At 41.2% G+C, this 23,854-nt stretch overlaps 1 long non-coding RNA gene across 5 annotated transcripts in view; it reads right to left on the bottom strand.

Annotated features, from left to right (window-relative positions):
• LOC133253205 (uncharacterized) overlaps positions 1-23,854 on the bottom strand; it is a 152,636-nt gene that overhangs the window by 69,743 nt on the left and 59,039 nt on the right. The window contains exon 4 of one of the 5 annotated variants that reach the window (XR_009738229.1): positions 1,530-2,383. The exons of the other annotated variants lie outside the window; for them this stretch is intronic. This is a non-coding gene — a long non-coding RNA (uncharacterized LOC133253205). Of the gene's footprint in view, positions 1-1,529; positions 2,384-23,854 lie in introns of those variants that run through there. 5 annotated transcript variants of the gene reach the window in all.

Raw genomic sequence — 23,854 nt, 5'->3', positions numbered from 1 at the left:
CAATTATTCGGCACTCAGCTGACTAAAAGAGCTCCCAAGGCCAAAGCTGGAACATTCAGCAGCAAAATAGGAAAGTTAGTATTGGAGTCACCTCAAAGTATAAGCTAACAGATATGAGTCTATACTGATATGAATGAGTAAATAAACAAATGCAGGAAGACAGACAAATCTCCCATAGTAAGAAATTCCAGATGACCCACATGGATATTGTACCCTCAAGGAAGTGGCGCATAATTCCATAACACTTTGAGTGTGGGCTGAGCAAAGCAGCTTCCTTCCTGACAACAGAGTATCGAAATGGGGGGAAATGGTTAACTTTATAGGAAGCAATCTGACAAGCATTATCTCAGCCAAGGATCATCAGTGATAAGTCACAATGATAAAAGGTACCCTTGATATAATGAAAACAGCGTATCACCTCTACAGTCTTTCTCTCAAAACCTATAACCCCAGTCTAATTACAGAAAAACATCAGATAAATCCCAACTGAAGGAATATCTATGAAAAAAACCTGACCTCAGAACTATCTAGATCATCAAAACCGAGGAAAGTCAGAAAATGTCACAGTAGAAAGGAGCCTTAAAAAAAGAAAACCAAACAAACAAACAAAAAAAACCCACAAAAAACAAAAAACCACTAAATGTAATGTGGTATCCTGAATGGGGGTCCTTGAATAACAACAAAAAGTTCTTGGGGGAAAACAGAGGAATTCAAATTTTAAAGGACTTTACTTAATATTGTTTCAGTATTATTTCACAGTTGCAATAAATGTACCATACTAAATCAGGGAAACTGTACTATCTTTGCAACTTCTCTGTTAATCTTAACAAAAGAAGGTATTTTTCAAATTGAACAGGAAAAGAGAGAAACTGTGATAAATTCATGCAATTAAATACTATTCAACAATTAAAAGAAACAAATTAATAATAGCTGTTATAACATAGCTGTATCTTAAGGATATTGTACTAAGTGAAACAAGCAAAACGCACCAAAATTACAAACTGCATGATTCCATTTACAAGGCCTTCTAGTGTAGGCAAAACAGCCTGTGGCAGTAGGTGTGAAATCAGTGGGTGTTTGGGGAATACCATGTGGGCAAGAACTGACTAGGCAGAGACGTGAGGAAATTTTCTGGGTTGATGGAAATGTTTGGTGTCTTGATGTATACTTATCAAAATTTCTTGAATGGGACACTTAAGATCTGAATTTAAAATCTATATTAAATATACATTATAAATAAGTTTAAAATATATATTATAAATAAATATATTACTTATATAATATATTCTATAATATAGATAAATTATATAAGTATATACTATATAATATAGATATATATTTTAATTTATAAAAATATAAAGTATAAATTTAAAATATATAAAATATTTTAAAATTTAAAGTATACTCAATTTTAAAATACATTATAATTTAAAATATATAAACATAATTAAAATTTTAAAGTATATAAAATCAATTTTAACTATTGTGGAAGGAAGGAAAAAAGAAAGTGAGAGAGGGAGAGAGGGGGAAAAAAAGGAGAGAGGGAAAAGATGTTTTTGAAGCCTAGGACATTTGCATTATAAGAAAAATTAAAATTGTGTAAAAATTGTGTTTAATTCATTCATTTAGACAAAAGCACTTGTTTTTAACCTTCCAGACACAAACATAACAAAAATGGGATCATATTGCTCATATTAGTTTGTAGTCATTTTCTAAATTAACCATATAGCTTATAATTTTCCTTCAATACCACAGCACCTCCTGGAATACAAACATTGTACAATACAATTTTACCATATAACCTTGTAGAGATATGTGGCAAAACCTGCTGGCTCCCTCGTTAGTGATATTTCAAGGGGCCCTTGAGCAGGAATAGTTTTAAAGAAATCAGTGACTAGATAATCCACGTCCACTTGGATACTTTCCTGAAACGGACTCGCTTGAGAATGCATCTTCAGTCAAGGCAAGGCTTTGGGCTTATCTTTTGGGTCCCCACTTTCCCTTTCAAAATCACTCTTTTCTCTCTGTCAATAGAAAGACACACTTTTCATCCATCCTGAGTATGGTGGTGATAATGGTGGTGGTGGTGATGATGATGCAGGTCGTCAAAAGGGAAAATTCTAAATGTTGGAGTCAACTTTGCGATCAATGGAGCTAATAAGTGCATAACAAACCCCTTTACAAGCCAGGTGGTTTTCAATTCTTCTTTTCAACAAAACTGAGAGTGAGATGTCAACTGAGAGATGATTAAACATAAGTTGTGATGGTAGACTGTAATTTTTCACATTCCCTCAAAAGAGTCCAGGGAATTGAGTAACATAGCTCTAAAATAGTTCCCTCCATTTCCATTGATTTATGGAACAAGGCTTTTCACTGCCTGAATCTATGAAAATAAAATCAGAAATATAATTGATGTTATGCTTACACTTCCTATCACTAATAGTCATACACAGATACAGAAATTAATTTTTTAAAAGCCTCATCCCTCTTGTTAAAAGACACATTTTTGTTTCATATTTGCAAAAATATATGCTATGCTTTTACTATTTTAATTAATTGTATAGCACCAATAGCTACAATGATAATTCAAAGAAACATTTTAATACTTAAATTAAAATTTCCATTTCTATAAATGTTATTTATAGAGACACAATAAAGTGATCAATAAAAATGCTGAAGCAGGAAAATACATATTAGAAAAAAATCTTTAGAGGAAGCAGAATGAGAAAAGGAATGACAGAAAATTTCCAGCTGTTTAAAAACTTGTTTATTTTTTAGATGGAGGATGGCAGCTATCATTTTGCAATGGTATTTACATTCCATTGGGCCTATCTTAATAAGTAACACAAGAGTTTTATTTTTTACACCAATATTTACAATAAGCCAGAAATTTTATTCTTAACATTCCTATATGACTGTGATAAAAAATAAAAGCTAAAAATTTCAGGGACAATCTAAAACTGTACAACGTAGTCTATAATTTTTCAAAATTCTTTTAAACAATATGTGAGCAAAAATGTCTGAAGACCTTACATCTGCCCAACACATATTCACTCATTCTTCCTTTTATTCCTTATACCAGAATTGCTGGCAATATGCCCAGCTGAAAATCCACCCTTCCAACTCTCCTGGCAAATATGTATGGACAAGTGACTAGATGCCAGCTAACGACACACTAAATTTTGCCATTCCTGCTTTCCACGTGAGGTGTGGATACAATGGCTGGAGCTCCAGCAGCCACTTTGGACCATGCACTAAGAACTGCGGTATTGAAAGACAGAAGGAACCTGGGCTCCAGATGACCGTCACTCCTCTTTATCAACACTAAACTCCCTACATCCAAGTTTCTTTTAGGGGGAAAATTCCATACATGTCTAAGTCACTATTATTTGGGGATTCCTGCTATACACAGCCAAATACAGTCCTGCCTGGTAGAAGGGCTACAGCATGTTTCATATAATCAATCAATTATTAAACATTCAGGTTTTTCAGATTTTTCTATTTATTATAAACCATACTGTGATCCTTCTTAGATAAATCTTCGGGCACATACATAGTAATTTTTCTAGAAGACAGTCTCAAAAAGTAAATTCTGGGTCAAAAATGTCTTGATACATACTGCATTTTTTTCTTCATAAAGGTTAATTTACACCCACATCAATGGTGTATGAAATGACAAGAACTCCACACAACTTCATTATCATTGGATAGTTTTTCTCTTAAATATTGCAAAGTGATAGAGAAGAAAAAGTCTATTTGTACTGCTTGTTAACTAATAAAGTTATGTTCTTTTCCAGTGGCATTTCTTAATGACATTCTCTTTTATCTTTTTAATTTAGAAAAAGTTAAAACTATTTTACTCCAAATTAAGTTAAAGTTGGATAACTAGAGGTAAAGCTACCTTTGAGGTATCCGTTTATATAAAGCTCCATGGCAACAGAGTAGTTGTCTGTCTTGTACTGTGCTCTGTGCCTGGCACGTAGTAGGCACTCACTAAATAATTGCTGGATATATGAAAGCTGCCCTGTTACTCCATGACTCTGAGCAGTTAATTTTCTGCTCTGGGCCTCAGTTTTCTGTTTAATAAACTAATGGGATTAGATGAGTCTATGTCATGGTCTTTTCCAACAATTTTTTATTCGAAGAAAGTCAGATCCAAGTAATGCCTACAGCGTGTCAAGTGGAAAATACTCCCTTCCTTCAGGGCTATTTATATTTGTTGGAAAGACCCAGAGGCACAAGGGGATAAAATAAATAGAAACTAAGAATTCGCATTCTTTTTTGTTCCTCTTCTATGGTTCAGTTCAGTTCAGTCACTCAGTTGTGTCCGACTCTTTGAGACCCCATGAATCACAGCACATTAGGCCTCCCTGTCCATCACCAACTCCCGGAGTCCACTCAAACTCATGTCCATCAAGTCAGTGATGCCATCCAGCCATCTCATCCTCTGTCGTCCCCTTCTCCTCCTGCCCCCACTCCCTCCCAGCATCAGAGTCTTTTCCAATGAGTCAACTCTTCGCATGAGGTGGCCAAAGTACTGGAGTTTCAGCTTTAACATCATTCCTTCCAAGGAACACTCAGGACTGATCTTCTTTAGAATGAGATCTGCAATGACTTTAGAATGACTGCAAGGTTGGATCTCCTTGCAGTCCAAGGGACTCTCAAGAGTCTTCTCCAACACCACAGTTCAAAAGCATCAATTCTTTGGTGCTCAGCTTTCTTCACAGTCCAACTCTCACATCCATACATGACTACTGGAAAAACCATAGCCTTGACTAGATGGACCTTTGTTGGCAAAGTAATGTCTCTGCTTTTCAATATGCTATCTAGGTTGGTCATAACTTTCCTTCCAAGGAGTAAGCGTCTTTTAATTTCATGGCTGCAATCACCATCTGCAGTGATTTTGGAGCCCAAAAAAATAAATTCCTGGTGGCCCAGACGGTAAAACGTCTGCCTACAATGAAGGATACATGGGTTCAATCCCTGGGTCAGGAAGATCTCCTGGAGAAGGGAATGGTAACCCTCTCCAGTATCCTTGCCTCCCCACCACCAAAAAAAAGGGGGTCAAAGAAATATTTATTAGGAGCAACCCCACGTCCAAGAAGAGGTGGCTGCGCAGGCGCAGGAGGGCCGAGAGGAGCTACTCCGCAATCAAGGTCAGGAGGGGCGGCAGTGAGGAGATACGCCTCATCCAAGGTAAGAAGCAGCGGCTGCACTTTGCTGGAGCAGCCGTGAAGAGATACCCCACGTCCAAGGTAAGAGAAGCCCAAGTAAGACGGTAGGTGTTGTGAGAGGGCATCAGAGGGCAGACACACTGAAAGCATAATCACAGAAAACTAGCCACTCTGATCACACGGACCACAGCCTTGTCTAACTCTTCCATGGTAGTAGAAAACAAAAGCATTACAAAGGCAGTAAGAAACATCGGGAATAGCCCTCTTCTCCTGAAATCCTCTCAGGACTGGGAGTAGACCTGAACTCCAGCCTAATCTCATTCTGCTGGAGTCCAGGCTTTGAGAGGCCTGGGTTTAATTGGGCAAGTACGAGTACATGAGAGGTAACGATACAAGTCCCACAGGACCAGTTGAGATAAGGTATATGCCCTGCACATAGAAGCAGCTCAGTCAATGGTAATCCCCGTGGTGGGACCCAGTACCAAACACCATAACGCCAAGCAGTGGTGGCAGTTGGTTTTTTCCTAGAAAAGCCCCCACAGTGGGATTGGTCACAATTCTGGCTTCATACATTTCAGATTCGTGTTCTCTGGCCCTCCAGGAGAGTCTGAGAGTTTCCTAAAACCCTTTCAAAAATTCCTTTGCTACTTAAACGAGCCTGAGTAGATTCTGCCGTCTACAACTTAGAACCAGGACCACTAGAGCTCCTGTTGGCCGCTGCTGCTGCTGTGCTGCTAAGTCGCTTCAGTTGTGTCCAACTCTGTGCAACCCCATGGACTATACAGTCCATGAAATTTTCTAGGCCAGAACACTGGAGTGGGTAGCCTTTCCCTTCTCCAGGGGATCTTCCCAACCCAGGGATCGAACCCAGGTCTCCCTCATTGCAGGTGGATTCTTTACCAGCTGAGTCACCAGGGAAGCCCAAAATCTCCAAAGGAGAGCTTTACTGAAAAGAAGCTCTGGTCTACATGGTCTACATTCAGCTCCTATCCCAATTCTACCAAATACAGATTCAAACTCTGCCCTAGTCAATACCTGTGCAAATTGTCTTCTCAGAAACCCCTTAGAGACAGAGGCAGTCTGTTGAAGCCCAGTGGAAGATGACCAAAGGAATGAATGGGGATGAGGAGATAAGGTCCTAACTCCACCACTGGAAATCCATGTAGCCTGAGACACATCCTTTCAATACTGTGAGCCTGGGTTCCCCAGCCTGTGAAATGGGAGGACAGCATCTGGCACAGGGAACTGATGTGAGATCAAAAGAGCAGTAGATATGAAGATCCCTTGTCAACTGTAGCTCTAAGGAACAACTTAAATAGTGTCTTTTTCCATCAATCTCCCACGAAAGGCAGGCACTGGATCTTCGTGATCAGGTCTCTCAGACTGGGGGAGGGGGAGGCGGGGGTGGGAGGAGGAGCTGCATGGCCAAAACACGGGTCATATCGCCCTCTGGTGGATTTAAATGGAAAGGGTATGGTTTTCAAATGGGCGACAAAGCTACAAAAACAGAACTCACCGAATCCTAAAATTTCAGAAGTGAAAGGGATCTTTGAGACCATTTAATCTAACATCCCCATTTAAATATGGGACAATAATAAAATTCCGAGAAGAAAAATGACTTTCCTGAGGTCTTACCAAGAACAAAGCTCAGAGCCAGGGCCAGACCCCAGCCCCTAATGCACATTCAGAGCGAGAACATTCTCTCTGACCGAGAAACACAGAAACCCTCAGTGGTCAGGGTCCACATGACCTTGAACTCTCAGCACAGCTCAACGATGTTGTCAGCAAGTAGCACTTTAGCTGAACTCTGCCCAAGATTGGGTAATTTCCCCACCCAGTTTTATTGTCAAAAAGTTGTCACTTCTTTTTAAAACCTACCATGTCAATGTTTTGATTTCAATACAAACAGACCAAGCTATAGCTATGGCAACTTCTTAGAAACTTAGAAAATATTCTCAAGCATGACTGCGTAATTCTAAGAGAAAAGAACAACAGAATGTCTAACTTCTCCTTTTTTTTTTTTTTCTAGACCAATCTCTCCCACAGGTGGTTATCTATGAAAATACAACAGTCTAAAGAAATCAAACACAATCACCTTCACCTTAACACAACTGCCACCCTAAGTCTGACTCATATGCTAAGTCACTTCAGTCGTGTCCGACTCTGTGCGACCCCATAGACGGCAGCCCACCAGCCTCCCCCGTACCTGGGATTCTCCAGGCAAGAACACTGGAGTGGGCTGCCATTTCCTTCTCCAATGCATGAAAGTGAAAAGTGAAAGTGAAGTCACTCAGTCGTGTCCGACTCTTAGCGACCCCATGGATTGCAGCCTAACAGGCTCCTCCGTCCATGGGATTTTCCAAGCAAGAGTACTGGAGTGGAGTGCCATTGCCTTCTCCGCTGACTCATATAAGACCCCACATTCTTCAGTTCAGTTCAGTTCAGTCGCTCAGTCGTTTCCGACTCTTTCTGACCCCATGAACTGCAGCACACCAGGCCTCCCTGTGCATCATCAACTCCCAGAGTCCACCCAAACCCATGCCCATTGAGTCGATGATACCATCCAACTATCTCATTCTCTGTCGTCCCTTCTCCTCCTGCCCTCAATCTTTCCCAGCATCGGGGTCTTTTCCAATCAGTCAGCTCTTTGCATCAGGTGGCCAAAGTACTGGACTTTCAGCTTCAGCATCAGTCCTTCCAATGAACACCCAGGACTGATCTCCTTTAGGATGGACTGGTTGGATCTCCTTGTAGTCCAAGGGACTCTCAAGAGTCTTCTCCAACACCACAGTTCAAAAGCATCAATTCTTCAGCACTCAGCTTTCTGTATAGTCCAACTCTCACATCCATATATGACCACTGGAAAAACCATAGTCAAGCCTTGACTAGACGGACCTTTGTTGACAAAGTAATGTCTCTGCTTTTTAACATGCTGTCTAGGTTGGTCATAACTTTCCTTCCAAGAAGTAAGCATCTTTTAATTTCATGGCTGCAATCACCATCTGCAGTGATTTTGGAGCCCAGAAAAATAAAGTCAGCCATTGTTTCCACTGTTTCCCCATCCATCTGCCATGTAATGATGGGACTGGATGCCATGATCTTAGTTTTCTGAATGTTGAGTTCTAAGGCAACTTTTTCACTCTCCTCTTTCACTTTCATCAAGATGCCCTTTAGTACCTCTTCACTTTCTGCCTTAATGGTGGTGTCATCTACATATTTGAGGTTATTGATATTTCTCCTGGCATTCTAATGGTGCCCAGTTAGCCATCTTAATAAATGCTAAAAAAATGTGGGTCGTGTTGGATCTTTGCCATGGAGAAGCATTCCACTGAAGGCAATTCTTAGAAGTCTCTCTGTTTTTTAACCTCTAAATCCCTTTGGGATCTGAAGACTTTGTTAAAGACAGGGCTCAAATAAGCCCCCAGCATTCTGTTTCCAGAGAGAGCAGGTGGGTCCTTGAATGACTTACCCACCCCCACAGCAGTCTCATGGGTAGCAAGTGAGCTTGGCCAGCAAGTCCTGCCAGTCTTTCAGGGTTAGGGAGAGAATTGATGGACTTCATCCCAGATCACACATCTTAATCCCCCACAATGCAAAAGCCTGAGTATTCCTACCATGCCTAGTCAGGGTCCTGAAGTTTAACCTGATTCAATCCTCTATTTTTACTCAGCAATAGCAATATCTGGTATTGAATGTTTACAGTAATGATGTTCTAAGAGGTTTACATGGCTCAACCCAGCTCCCACCAAAACTCTATACAGAAGGTGCTATTAATTATCCCCATTTTAGAGATAGAAAAACTGCGGCTCACAGAAGTTAACTCATCTGAGATCAAACAGCTAATAAATGAGGGTCAGAATTTGAAGCCAAATTCAAATTCACTTGATTTCGTAGCCCATTCTTTTAAATCCAACCCCACTTGGAAGATAATCTTTACCATCTCTTAGCTAACTCATAGCAGGGAGTGGACCTCAATCCAAAATTGAAGGTGAGAATCACAAAAGTTCTGTTTGCGTTTGAGCCCAGTCCTCCAAAGGTGCCTCTGGACTGAATTTTCCGGCTCATTTCCAGCATTTTCGTCCTCACTCTCCTTCCTTCCAGCAGCACAGGTGTGTGTCTGTGATTACCGTCGGATAGAGAGTGGTACCACACTGCGAGCACACTTAGTGTTTCCTCTCTATGAAGGCAGTATGGTATTTTTAGGAAAAATGAAGGTTTTGCAGTCAGACAGACCAGGATTTGAGACCCAACTCTGCCATCTCTACTACCAGCTTGTCCTTGGATATTTACAGGAATCCCCCGGTATCCATGGGGGGGATGCCTGACACCACAGACAGAAACCTGTTTTCTGCTCAGGTCTTCTACCCACAAATTCAATGCCTTTTCAATCTTAACTAAGCACTCACCACACACTCTGGCTGTAACCTTTGCAGTTTGAGGTGGGACAACAAAACTAGCACAAATTTCTTTTTCCTTCTTCACAGTTTCAGAGATGGGAGGTTCTTTCCTACCATAGATCTCAGCAATGTCAGCATATGATTTCTTTTTTCCTTACTAAGCAAGGAACTTTCTCCTTTCACCTATAACAAGTACTTAATCACTTCTCTTTGGCAGATCCAAATGGCTGGCATCACTCCTCTTACACTTTGGGGCCATTATTAAGTAAAATAAGGGTTCCTTGAAATAAGCATTGTGACATCGTGACAGTCAATCTGATAACCAAGAGGGCTACTAAGTGACTAACGGGTGGGAATGGAAAAGGTTGGACAAAAAGATGAATCACCTTCTGGGTGGATTTACCTCCTGGGTAGGTCAGGGCTGACAGCTGAGTTTTTATCACATTACAGTTTAAAACTTATGGATTGTTTACTTCTGGAATTTTCCATTTAACATTCTTGGATCATGGCTGACCCATGGGTAATTGAAACTTCTGAAAGAAAAACTACAGATAAAGTGGGGACTACTGTATTCCCTCTGGGTATCATTCTTCTCATCTTGGAAAACATGAATAATAATATCAACATTATACTGCTGATATGAGAATTAGTTCAAACCTATCTGTGGTACCTACCAGTGGCTGGCAGGTATATAGTAGGCATAGAAGACACAGTAGCAATTAGCAGGCAATCAGCCCACCCAGTTGTTCAGTTGCTCAGTTGTGTCCAACTCTCTGCAACCCCATGGACTGCAGCACGCCAGGCCTCCCTGTCCTTCACTATCTCCCTGAATTTATTCAAACTCATGTCTGTTGATTCGATCATGCCATCCAACCATTTCGTCTTCTGTCACCCCCTTCTCTTCCTGCCCTCAATCTTTCCCAGCATCAGGGTCTTTTCCAATGAACTGGCTCTTCACATCAGGTAGCCAAAATATTGGAGCTTCAGCATCAATCCTTCCAATGAATATTCAGGGTTAATTTTCTTTACGATGGACTGGTTGGATCTCCTTGCAGTCCAAGGGACTCTCAAGAGTCTTCTCCAACACCACAGTTCAAAAGCATCAATTCTTCAGCGCTCAGCTTTCTTTATGTTCCAACTCTCACATCCATACATGACTACTGGAAAAACCGCAGCTTTGAATATATGGACCTTTGTAGGCAAAGTGATGTCTCTGCTTTTTAATATGCTGTCTAGGTTGGCCATAGCTTTTCTTCAAAGGAGCAAGCGTCTTTTAATTTCTTGGCCTGCCCAATGCAGATACTTATTTTCTTCCTTTGCCAACCCCAGTAGCCATAGAGGTGGTGATGGACCTCAGGATAGGAGGGGACACACCCCAGGGCCAAGAAGCATTACACAATGAGATGTGCATGGGCTTTAGACTGATTCCCAGTTCTGCCATTTTAGCCTTGATTTTGCTCAGTCTCACTTCCTTCACTATAAACAGAGGCAATAAATCCTCATTATATATATTATGTGTCCCCGGGATACTTACCATCCAGTCAGGAAACCAGGAAACAGACATAAAAACAAAAGGAAGATTGGAGCATCTTGAATAAAAATTTTTAAAGGTGCTTCGATGACATAAGTTACTGAGCTAAATATTCTAAATTGCTTTTATTTAAGAAATGAGATATTTTTCAGAAACACTAATAATACAATAAAATATCAGCTCTCTGGATGTCCTAAAACTCGGGGGTTAGTTAAGACATCTAGATTATTTCAAACCAAAAAATGCACTGTAATTTTAATCAACTAATGTAGAGTTATTTTCAAGCATATTTTAATGTGTAGCATCACTACACAGTCTTTAAGTTTTTTATACCATAAAAGCATTATGCGTACATACCTCTGAGAGACTCCTGCAATAAACAAGAGACAGGCACAAGAATGTTCAAAATAACACTGTAACAGAAACTGAAAGAATTCAGGTGTCTACCAAACAAGAAGGATTACACTTAAGAGTTTTTATACAATAAAAATACTACATAGAAGAAAAAATGAAATTATAGCTGTTAGCAACATGGATGAATCCTCAAAGCATAATATGGAATGAAAAAGAGCCAACTCATGGAAAAATATATGGAACAATACATGTAAGCATAAGACCACCTTTATAAAACTCAAAGCAAGCAACCCTAATGTTTAGGGACATATACAGAAGTAGTGAAAACATATTTTAAAAAAATTTTTTTTTAATTTTATAGTATTGATTACTGCTGAGAGAAGGTTGAAGGAATAGAATTAGGAAGAAATGTGTGGGTCAATTCAATAGTTTTAAAGTTCCCTGCTGGGTGGGGGTCACCCATTTGAATATGACATTTATAAATTTATAATTATAAATTATAATTCATAATTATATATAACTAGGACTTCCTGGTGGCTCAGACAGTAAAGAGTCTGCCTACAATGCGGGAGACCCAGGTTCAATCCCTGGGTCGGAAGAAAACCCTGGCGAAGGAAATGGCACCCCACTCCAGTACTCCTGCCTGGAAAATCCCATGGATGGAGGAGCCTGTAGGCTATAGTCCATGGGGTCGCAAAGAGTCAGACACGACTGAGCAACTTCACTTCACTTCACTTCATATATAACTACGTTTATATTTATAGATATATGCCTGTATATATAATATTAGATGTAATAATGTTATATAATAACACTTTTAAACCCATGCTATTCAATGTTGGACTAGGAATTTGATTCCTGTGCCCCTGATCCTGTATTGTTTACACCTTAGGAATTTTTTTTTCTTATGTCTATTCCATGAGTAGATTGTACAACTCAGTTACATCTTTAAAAAAATGTCCACTGGAGATCTAAGAGGAAGGCCATAAACTAAATTACAGGAAGAAAGCAATCCACAAAGGTGACTCTAGCCATCCCTCAAAGGTCAAGTGACAGAGGGTGGAGAACCAAATGGCACTGGAGACCAGGTATGACAGATCAGCGCCCAGAACGAGAATCTGAGTTAACGCCTATGCAGGGCTATCAAAACTAGTTTATTTCCACTGGCCACGAGTGGACAGAACTGCATTCCCAAAGAGTTTAATGCACTCTCCTGTGCTATATGCAGATCAAAGAAAAGTCACTGAATTCATTTGCCAAGGCTATCATTGAAAAAAAGAAACTACCACAAATGCATCATAGACTGGGTAGCTTAAACAACCTAAGTTTATTCTCTCACAATCCTGGAGACTAGGAGTCCAAGAGGAAGCCGTTGACAGAGGGGTTTCTTCTGAGGCCTCACTGCATGGCTTGAAGATTGGTATCTTTACCCTATTTCCATAGCCTTCCTCTGTATGTAAGTGTTCTAATCTCCTCTTTTTATAAGGGAACCAGTCCTAATGGGATTAGGGCCCACTTCAATGACCTAAATTAACTTTAATTACCTCTTTAAATATCCTATACGCAAATATGGTCACATTCTGAAGTAGTGAGAATTAGGACTTCAATATACAAAGTTGGGGAGGATGCAATTCAGCCCATAACAGTCACCAGGGGCTCTTTGGAAAACTGTTGTTGTTGTTCAGTCGCTAAGTCGTGTTTGACTCCTTACGACCCCTACACTGCAGCCCGCCAGACTTCCCTGTCTTTCACCATCTCCTGGAGTTTGCTCAAACTCATGTTGATGATGCCATCCAACCATTTCAACCTCTGTCGCCCACTTCTCCTCCTGATGATGGGCTTCATTATATTTCAAATTAGCCCAGTGTTGTCCAGGAGTACTTTGCATAGTGATGAAAATGCTTTTTCCCTGTGCTGTCCAGAAAGGTAGATTTGTGTAGTTTGCTCCTGAACACTTGAAGTGTGGTAAGTGTTACCGAGGAACTAAACATTCTTTTCAGTTCAGTTCAGTTCAGTTCAGTCGCTCAGTCATGTCCGACTCTTTGCAACCCCATGATCACAGCACGCCAGGCCTCCCTGTCCATCAGCAACTATCGGAGTTCACCCAAACTCATGTCCATCAAGTTGGTGATGCCATCCAGCCATCTCATCCTCTGTCATCCCCTTCTCCTCCTGCCCCCAATCCCTCCCAGCATCAGTTTTTTCCAATGAGTCAACTCTTCACATGAAGTGGCCAAAGTATTGGAGTTTCAGCTTCAGCATCAGTCCTTCCAATGAACACCCAGGAGTGATCTTCTTTAGAATGGACTGGTTGGATCTCCTTGCATTCCAAGGGACTCTCAAGAGTCTTCTCCAACACCACAGTTCAAAAGCATCAATTCTTCGGCACTCAGCTTTCTTCACAGTCCAACTCTCACATCCATGACCACTGGAAAAACCACAGCCTTGACTAGACGGACCTTTGTTGGCAAAGTAATTTAGTCTCTGCTTTTTAATATGCTATCTAGGTTGGTCATAACTTTCCTTCCAAGGAGTAAGCGTCTTTTAATTTCATGGCTGCAGTCACCATCTGCAGTGTTAACTTTAATCAACATTAATTTTAGTTTTACTTGTCATGTGTGGCTAGAGCTACCATTTTGTACCTTTTCAGAATTAGACCAAGCATGAGTGCAGGGGAGGCATACATCTGAAAGGCTAGAAAAGATCAAAATATCAGATCAGAAAGGCTTTTAAGAGACCATTTAGGCAACCCACCCACTGCCCAGAGACCTATACCCCAGAGAGAAACAACATTTGGCCCAGGGTCCGAGAGAAGCATGAGAATCCTTGTGGCAGATATATCTGGTGTTCTCTTCTCTTCATTCAAATTCTTCTTTGACATCCACAGAGCATTAGTTCCAGACGCTTGTTGTATGTCCCCTTACCAATATCTAGCAGCCCTCAGGGCATCCTGCAAAACACCAGCTCCTTCTCATCTGAAGATCTTTACACTTGCTACGGCTTCTACTTGAGGCTTAACCCCCCAAAATCTTTGTGCAATGACCTCATTCTTGCCAACCAGGCCTCAAACCAAATGTCACCTTCCTTGAACACCCTATCCAGATTAGCAGCCCCCTCAATCCTATTGCGAAGTTTTCTTTCTATCATGATACTTCACTATCTTGTTTTTTGATTTTTTTATTGCCGTTTCTTGCTCCCTATTCCCACCGTAGTCTTGGCTTCATAACATTAAGAATTCTGTTTGTCTTGCTCGCTGCTTTTACCCCCAGTTCTTAGACAAGGGATAGATCCTCAATAAATATCCCATGAAGGATGGACAATGAATGAACAGATGGAGCTTTGTCCTCCTAAGAGAAGGCTTTAAGTCCTATGAAGTAATAAAGATCTCCATAACTATGCTGTCATCCTCTGCCCCCTGGAAATCCAGCCAACAGGATTGAGGAGACCATGTTGCACCCAGGACATCCCAGAAGCCATTCACAGGGTAACTGATTATTTGTACAGAGCCCTGCTCTTTGCTCACCCTCACAGACTCCTTCCAACTGACAGCATCTTCATGAAAGTTCCTCCTCTCTGGAGTACCAAGGGGGTGACCATGAATGGTTCAGAACCTAACAGTGAAAGGGGCACAGCTTGGTGCCAGGCCCAAGAACTGTAAAACTGCTCTTTCCTCCTGATAAAATATTTCCACTCTAAGAGTGTTCCCAAGGAAATAATCCCAAAGTGAGCAGGGCTTGGTGAAGAGAGACACTATACATGGCAGTATATAGAGTTAAAAACATCTCAAACACTCAGCAACAAGGAAACAGCCATGCAGTCCCTGTGGTACATCGTACAGGTGCACAATCCCTTACCCAAAGCCCTTACAGCTTGATATATTTTGGAAATAAAATGGTTCCAATTTTAGAAAAGCTATACATTGCTTCTACTCTATTGCATATCCCACCCAGCCAAGTATGGGGCAGCCCACACTCAAACACACTAACACTGTAGCAAAACAGATGCATAGTCACCCTGAGTGGAATAAATGACAAATACAGAGAGCCTCAGACCAATTAAGATGCAGTTAAGAAAAAGAATTTTCCCAGCAGAAGAATTTCTGGTTTATGGAGCATCGTAGATTTCTGAGAATACATAGAACAACTATACAAAAATGATCTTCATGACCCAAATAATCACGATGGTGTGATCACTCACCTACAGCCAGACATCCAGGAATGCGAAGTCAAGTGGGCCTTAGGAAGCATCACTACAAACAAAGCTAGTGGAGGTGATGAAATTCCAGTTGAGCTATTTCATATTCTAAAAGATGATGCTGTGAAAGCATATTGTGCTGCACTCAATATGCCAGCAAATTTGGAAAACTCAGCAGTGGCCAAAGGACTGGAAAAGGTCAGTTTTCATTCCAATCCCAAAGAAAGGCAATGCCAAAGAATGCTCAAACTACCGCACAATTAGACTCATCTCACACGCTAGCAAAGTAATGCTCAAAATTCTCCAAGCCAGGCTTCTACAGTATGTGAACCGTGGACTTCCAGATGTTCAAGCTGGATTTAGAAAAGGCATAGGAACCAGAGATCAAATTGCCAACATCCACTGGATCATCGAAAAAGCAAGAGAATTCCAGAAAAAAAATCTACTTCTGCTTTATTGATTATGCCAATGCCTTTGACTGTGTGGATCACAACAAACTGTGGAAAATTCTGAAAGAGATGGGAATAACAGACCACCTGACCCGCCTCCTGAGAACTCTGTACGCAGGTCAAGAAGCAACAGTTAGAACTGGACATGGAACAACATACTGGTTCCAAATCGGAAAAGGAGTATGTCAAGGCTGTATATTATCACCCCGCTTATTTAACTTATATGCAGAGTACATCATAAGAAATGCTGGACTGGATGAAGCACAGCTGGAATCAAGATTCAAGGAGAAATATCAATAACCTCAGATATGCAGATGACACCACCCTTATGGCAGAAAGTGAAGAAGAACTAAAGAGCCTCTTGATGAAAGTGAAAGAGGAGAGTGAAAAATTAGCCTAAAACTCAATATTCAGGAAACTAAGATCATGGCATCTGGTCCCATCACTTCATGGCAAATAGATGGGGAAACAGTGGAAACAGCATCAGACTTTATTTTGGGGGGATACAAAATCACTGCAGATGGTGACTACAGCCATGAAATTAAAAGATGCTTGCTCCTGAAGAAAAGCCCTGATCAACCTAGACAGCATATTAAAAAGCAGAGACATTACTTTGCCAACAAAGGTCCATCTAGTCAAAGCTATGGTTTTCCAGTAGTCACGTATGGAAGTTAGAATTGGACTATAAAGAAAGCTGAACGCCAAAGAATTGATGCTTTTGAACTGTGGTATTGGAGAAGACTCTTGAGAGTCCCTTTCTTGGACTGCAAGGAGATCCAACCAGTCCATCCTAAAGGAAATCAGTCCTGAATATTCATTGGAAGGACTGATGTTGAAGCTGAAACTCCAATACTTTGGCCACTTGATGGGAATAACTGACTCACTGGAAAAGACCCTGATGCTGGGAAAGATAGAAGGCAGGAGGAGAAGGGGACAACAGAGGATGAGATGGTTGGACGGCATCACTGACTCAATGGAAATAAGTTTGAGGAAATTCCAGGAGTTAACGATGGACAGGGAAGCCTGGTGTGCTGCAGTCCATGGGGTTGCAGAGTCTGACACGATTGAGCAACTGAACTAAGCTGTACAGTAGTAGATAAAGAAGTCCAGAGTGCATCCAGAGGACATGCACTACAAACCATGTGCGAAGACTGTTAGGGGGACCCCTGCTGAACATCAAAAAAATGTTCTCGACAGGGCCCATATTCTTTCTCAGAGGCTTTATCCCTCCTGAAGTAAGAACTCCAGGGCCTCCATTCATGAGGTCAGAAGCCCTGTTGGACAAATCACTGACCTGTGATTTTTTTTTTTTTCTGGTGCAGATGGAGTGGCCAGAAGCAAATGGTGCTGAGAAAGTTGTTCTGATCTGGAATTTGGAAAACAGGAACATTCATCTTGGTCAGATTTTTCAAACCATCCCTTCAAAATGCATGCTCTCCTATGTACTTCTCTCAGCCTCTCCTTTTCTCAAGAAAGTGAAATTCCACAAGCTTATTTTCCCTGTTGCTGTAGTTTTCCTGTTTAACAAAATTTTAAGTGTACAATAGGTCTGTACAGCAGATCTCCAGAATTTATTCGTCTTGTATAACTGAACTGCATACCACTGAACGCCATGTTTACTCCTTTCCCCTGCCCCTGGCAATCTCCTTTCTGCTCTCTGCTTTAGTGACTGACTATTTTAGACACTTCATATAAGTGGAATCATGCAAAATGTAATCTTCTTTGACTGACTAATTTCATTTAGTAAAGAATCCTCCACCTTCATTATTACGTATGTCAGGATTTCTTTTTCAAGGTTGAGTTATAGTCCACCGTGTGTATATATTCCTCATTTCTTTATTTATTCATTCATAGATAAACACAGATTTTTTTCCCATAGCTTGGTCATAGTGCACAAAGCTGCAGTGAACATCAGAGTACAGATATTTCTTTGAGGTCCTGATTTCAATTCCTTTGGACATATACCAAGAAGTGTATTGGTAAATCGTATGCTAGTTCTATTTTTAAAATTTTAAGGAACTTTCATACTGTTTTCCATAATGACTGCACCAGTATACATTCCCACCAACAGTGGACAAGAATTCCAACATTTCCATATTCTTGCCGACACTTATCCTTTGTTTTGGGGTTTCTTTTGATAAGCGCCTTCCTCGCCGGTGTGAAATGATGCCTCATCGTGGTATTGACTTGCACCTCCCTGATGACTAGTGATTTTGAACATGTTTTCATGCACCATTTCTTCATTCGTATGTCTTCTTTGGATAAACGTCTATTCAAGTCCTTTGTCCATTTTTAAATTATGTGTATTTCTGGTCTTCTTGCTATTGAGTCAGAGGAGTTCTTGGGCTTCCCAGGTGGCGCGGCTGGGAAAGAATCCACCTGCCAGTGCAGGAGATGTCAGAGACGTGTGTTCAATCCCTGGGTAGGAAGATCCCCTGGAGGAGGAAATGGCAAACCAATCCAGCATTCTTGCCTGGAGAATCCCATGGACAGAGGAGCCTGGAGGGCTACAGTCTGTGGAATCACAAAGAGTCAGACACAATTAAAGTGACTTAACATGCATGCAGAGGAGTTCCTTATATATTCTTGATATTAACCACTGTCAGATACAGGGTTTGCAAACACACTGTCTCATTACATAGGCTGCCTTTTTACTGTCAACAACAAAAACATTGATTGTTTCTCATTCCATAGGCTGCCTGTCTATTGTTTCCTTTGCAGAGGCTGTTTTGTTTGATATAATCCCACTGTTTATTTTTGCTTTTGTGGCCTGTGCTTTTATTGTCGCATTAAGGAAATCATTGCCAAGACCAGAAATTGCCAAGAAATCAAGAAACTTTTCCCTTATTTTCTGCTTTTAGGAGTTTCACAGTTTCAGATCTAAGACTTTAATTCACTTTGAGCTGATTTTTGTGCATGGTGTAAAATAAAGGTCTAATTTCCTCCTTTTGTATGCAGATATCCAGTCTTCCCAACAACATTTGTTGAAGAGCCTATCCTTTCTCCATTATGTATTCTTGGCACTCTTGTCAGTTAGTCCCATTGATCTATTTGTCTGTCTTTACACAAATCACTGACATACTGTGCTCATGGATCAAAAGACAACACTGTTAGTGTCCATTCTACCCAAAGCAATGTATTTAAATTCAGTATTCTTGCCAAGAAAATCCCAATGGCACATTTCACAGAAAAAGAAAAAACAACCCTAAAATTCATATGGTACCAAAAAAAAAGAGACTCTGAATAGACAAAGCAACTGCCATTGGTAGGAAAAGTTATTTTAGATACAGATAATAAGATATGAGGTCAAGACTGACAAGTGAGGTAGAAATCTGACCTTGAAATAGCTAAACAGATTTCGGGATCTTGGACAAGACTTGTTGCCAAACTAGGCCTCAGTTTCCTCATCTATAAAGTGAGCTTGTTGGATAACATGACCTTGAAGGGAACTTCAGGAAAAGTTTGAGTAATGGAAACCCCAGTGGTATTATGTTTGCTGCTGGATATATGAGTTTAGCTAGGTTTTGTTGAAATTATAGTTAACTTTATTGCATAGGTGCTTCTGAAACAACAAGGATGATCACTTTATTTTACAGAGAAAAAGAATAGGATCCAGAGAGGTATAAATCTTTTGGAGGAAAAACAAACTCCAACCATCTCTTGCCTTATCCCCAGTGATACTCTGAATTTGTCTGTTCAGCGACATAATCGGTAACATCTGAAATTAGCACCTTCGCTTCATCCCTCTCCCTCTTCATCATCTCTGAGAGGTCCCACAGATTGGAGAATTGCTTGTAATGATGATGGAATAACTCATTTAAAACATCACAAACTGAAAAAACAAGTTCACTGCCTTATCTTTGAATGGTTTTGGTGTGAAAGGAAAATTGTGTCTTCCACCAAACAGAGGGGAAAAAAGCAATTATCTGAGCTGGAAACCCTCAGCCCATCAGTATGCGTCTGGAAGATGGAATCCATAGATCCGAGTCCAAGTTCCAGGTCCAGATGGAAAAAAATAATGTTCCTGCATCATTAATTTCAATAGAATCTAAAATAATGGAATGCAGCCAGGCAGAAATACAGTGAAATCTAACATTCCCTGTTCCCTAAGTCACCTGCTCTCAGAGTGCAGTGAGGCAAAAGACGCACTCGCATTTACAGCTGCCCAGAAACTGTTTTCAAGCCTCTGGGCTTTTTCCTCTTTTGACTAAGATATATTTCAAACATTCAGAAAAATGCAGAGAACTACAAAATAATATTCAAATACTAACCCAACTTTCATAAAATTTGACATTTTGCCATATACACTTCCAGGCCATTTTAAGGCAATAAAATGTTAGACACAATTGAGACCCCTTCTCTCCCATCCCCCTTCAACCATCCCCAAGTTAATCACTGTTCTGATACTGGTATAGACAGTTCCATGCATATTTTTTGTATACACTACATGTACGCTGTTCTGTATGTTTTGTCTTATTGTGATAAAACACTCATAGTAAAATTTACCATTTTAATCATTTTTAAAGAGTAACCCCCAGTGCCATTCAGTATGACACAATGTTACACAACCATCACATTATCTAATTTCAGAAAATTTCATCACCCCATAAGGCACATTGCGGCTTTTAAGCAATCACTCCCTCCTCTGCCAGCCCCTAGCAAACACGAACCTCCCTCCTACCTCTACAGATTCGCCTCTTTTGGACATTTCCTACAAATGGAATCATACAATGTGTGATCTTTGCTCTTTTGAGTCTGGCTTCTCCCACTTAGCATGATGTTTTCAATGATCATCCGTCCGTGATGTATCAGTACTTCATTCTTTTCATGGCCAAATAATACTCCATTTGTGGATATGTTGTAATTGTTTATCCACTCATCTACTGATGGGCATTTAGATTGTTTCTGCTTTTTGGCTATTATGAATAATGCTGCTCTGAATATTCATACGCTAGTTATCGTGTGAACAATTGTTTTCAGTTCTGTTGGCAGACACCTAGGAGTGAAACTGCATATGACAAGCCTATGTTTAACATTTTGAGGAATCGCCCGCTTCCAAAACTCTACATGTTTTATGTTGGTATCATCCTGCACTTACTTGTTCCACTCACTGTTAGGTTTTGGAGAGCCTTCCGATATAATGTTTAGCTACGGTTCCTTTGCCAGTACCCTCTTGCTGGACCTTTAGGCTGATCCCAGTTACCATACATAACACTGCCATAAGGAAGTTTCAAAGGCTTCAGTCTATGGACCCACCTGCAGAGCAAAAGACTCTGAGACGACTCATTGTATCTATTCTTAGTTGACAGCCCCCCAAGTCTTCCAGAGCAATGTTTCTGTGTTGTGAGCAGAGAATCAGGGTGAGCAAACTGAAGGGATGCATCAGAACATGCCCCCCAAATGACTAAAGCTCTCAGATCAGAGGGTGGTCAGAGAATTATCAGTCCCAGTTACTGGCCGCCTTCCCTGGAGGCAGATTACCCTTCCCACTCATCGCCCTGTGGCCTGTAGTGCATCCTTGGAGGAGGCTGGTACAGTTCCTGTCCCCTCCCCACCCCAGAAATCAGGCTTGGCCATGTGATCAGTGTGACCTTGGGGTGTGAGCAGTAATGATGCAAGTGACATAGGAGCAGGAGCTTTGGGGGCCATCCCCTGCCTCTTCCCCCTACCACAACAACGGCATATCATAGATGAGGAAACTCAGTTTCTTCATCTGCAAAATGGGGGTAAGGGCCCCACGATCTAGCAGAGGCTAGATCTATGATTCTGCTTCTCTGTTGACGCACTCACATGGCCCCTGCCAATGTTTCCACAGGCAATTGTTTCCTGAAAAAGGGAGAACAGGAGCAGAGAGGAGAAACAGAAGCCCTCACCACCTGCTATGCAGGGAGCTTCCTGAACCCCATCAGTCCCGTTTCTGTTATAGTCCAGGAAGCTAGCACGGTGCGTTCTGAGGACTCTCTGTCCTTCCCTGGGCCCCCACCCCTGCTCCTCTGCCAGACTCACAGACTTCTGAGGAGACTGTAGCAGGGGTTCCCTGAAGCCTCCACAGAAGGACGCATGCTTTCGCCAGTCCCCTTGCCTGACAGAAAGGTCTTTCACTGAGTTGAAATCTGCTTCTTGGAAAACCCACCCTTGACCTTTATTCTTCCCCAGAGAACCCTTCACTTCTCTGGAAGAAAGCATAGAACCTGGGGTCACAAACTTGTATCTGCAACAGACCTCGAAACCCTGAATGATCTAATTCTCTGTGCCATGTAACACGAAGATGATGTTGTTGTCATTATTATTTCAGATCACGACTATTGGAAGTTTACTGTATACCAGACAACATTTTAAGCACTTGAAAGTAAAGTGAAACTTGCTCAGTTGTGTCCAACTCTTTGTGACCCCATGGGCTATATAGTCCATGGAATTCTCCAGGCCAGAATAATGGAGTGAGTAGCCTTTCCCTTCTCCAGGGGATCTTCCTAACCCAGGGATCGAACCCAGGTCTCTCACATTGCAGGATTCTTTACCAGCTGAGCCACAAGGGAAACCCAGGAATACTGGAGTGGGTAGCCTATCCCTTCTCCAGCAGATCTTCCCCACCCAGGGATCAAACTATGGTCTCCTGCATTGCAGTCAGATTCTTTACCAACTGAGCTATCAGGGAAGCCCTTAATTTAAGCACTTGATTAGAAATAATTCACTTAATCATCAAAAACAATACTATAAGATAGATGCTGTTATCCCCCATTATACAGAGTAGGGGACTGAGGTTCAGAGATGTTAAGTGACCAGCCCAAGGTCACACATCATGGATGTGACAGAAAGTAGGCAGGATACCAGTGTCCGTCTCTCCAAGTCATTAATGAGATTAACAAGGCTAACCTTTACCAACCAGCTTAACCTGGTGGTTCAGACAGTAAAGAGTCCACCTGCAATGTGGGAGACCTGGGTTCAGTTCCGGGTTGTTAAGATCCCCTGGAGAAGGAAATGGCAACCCACTCCAGTATTCTTGCCTGGAAAATCCCATGGTTGGAGGAGCCTGGCAGGCTACAGTCCATGGGGTTGCAAAGAGTCAGACTTCACTTCACTTTATCAGCCTCTACCGAGCCCCTACTGAGCTCAGCACTTGTGATATGCAGATTAATAACCCCTCAGAGATATCCTGCCTTAATCCCTAGAACCTATGCATATATATCATCTTACCTGGCAAAAGGGACTTTGCAGATGTGCTTAAGTTAAGGACCTTGATATGGGAAGATTATCCTGGATGATCTGGGTCTAAACTTTTAATTGGTCTAACCACACGGGCTCTTGAAGGCCAAGAATCTTTCCCAGATGAGGTCAGAAAGAGATGTGACCATGGAAGAAAAGGTGCTCAATAAATGGAATCTCCCCTCCCCCTTTATAATAATCTTTAGAGTTTTCTTTTTAATGCTTTGTCATCTCCACTGGCAATCATTTCTTGGAAGCCTCACTTGGAAGCCTTTCTTGAGCAGCCCAGGCCCATGTACAGAGATTCTAAAGTCATTGGTCTAGGGTGCAACCACGACATTAACATTTAAAAACTGCTCAGGGATTCTAACTGGCAGCCAAGTTTGCAAACCCTAGGTCTGCAGCAGTATCATCCAAGACACAGACAGCTGACTTTCATTCCAATCCTGAATTCTCAGAAATCAGACACAAACAAGGGCTTCCTCCAAAATACATTAATGAGCAAAAAGGCTTTGTGGCATTCTCTCTCTCTCTCTCTCTCTCTCTCTCTCT

Source organism: Bos javanicus, chromosome 8 (assembly GCF_032452875.1).
Source record: "Bos javanicus breed banteng chromosome 8, ARS-OSU_banteng_1.0, whole genome shotgun sequence".
NCBI classification, from domain to species: Eukaryota; Metazoa; Chordata; class Mammalia; order Artiodactyla; family Bovidae; genus Bos; species Bos javanicus.
This window is presented reverse-complemented; position numbering and strand designations above follow the sequence as displayed.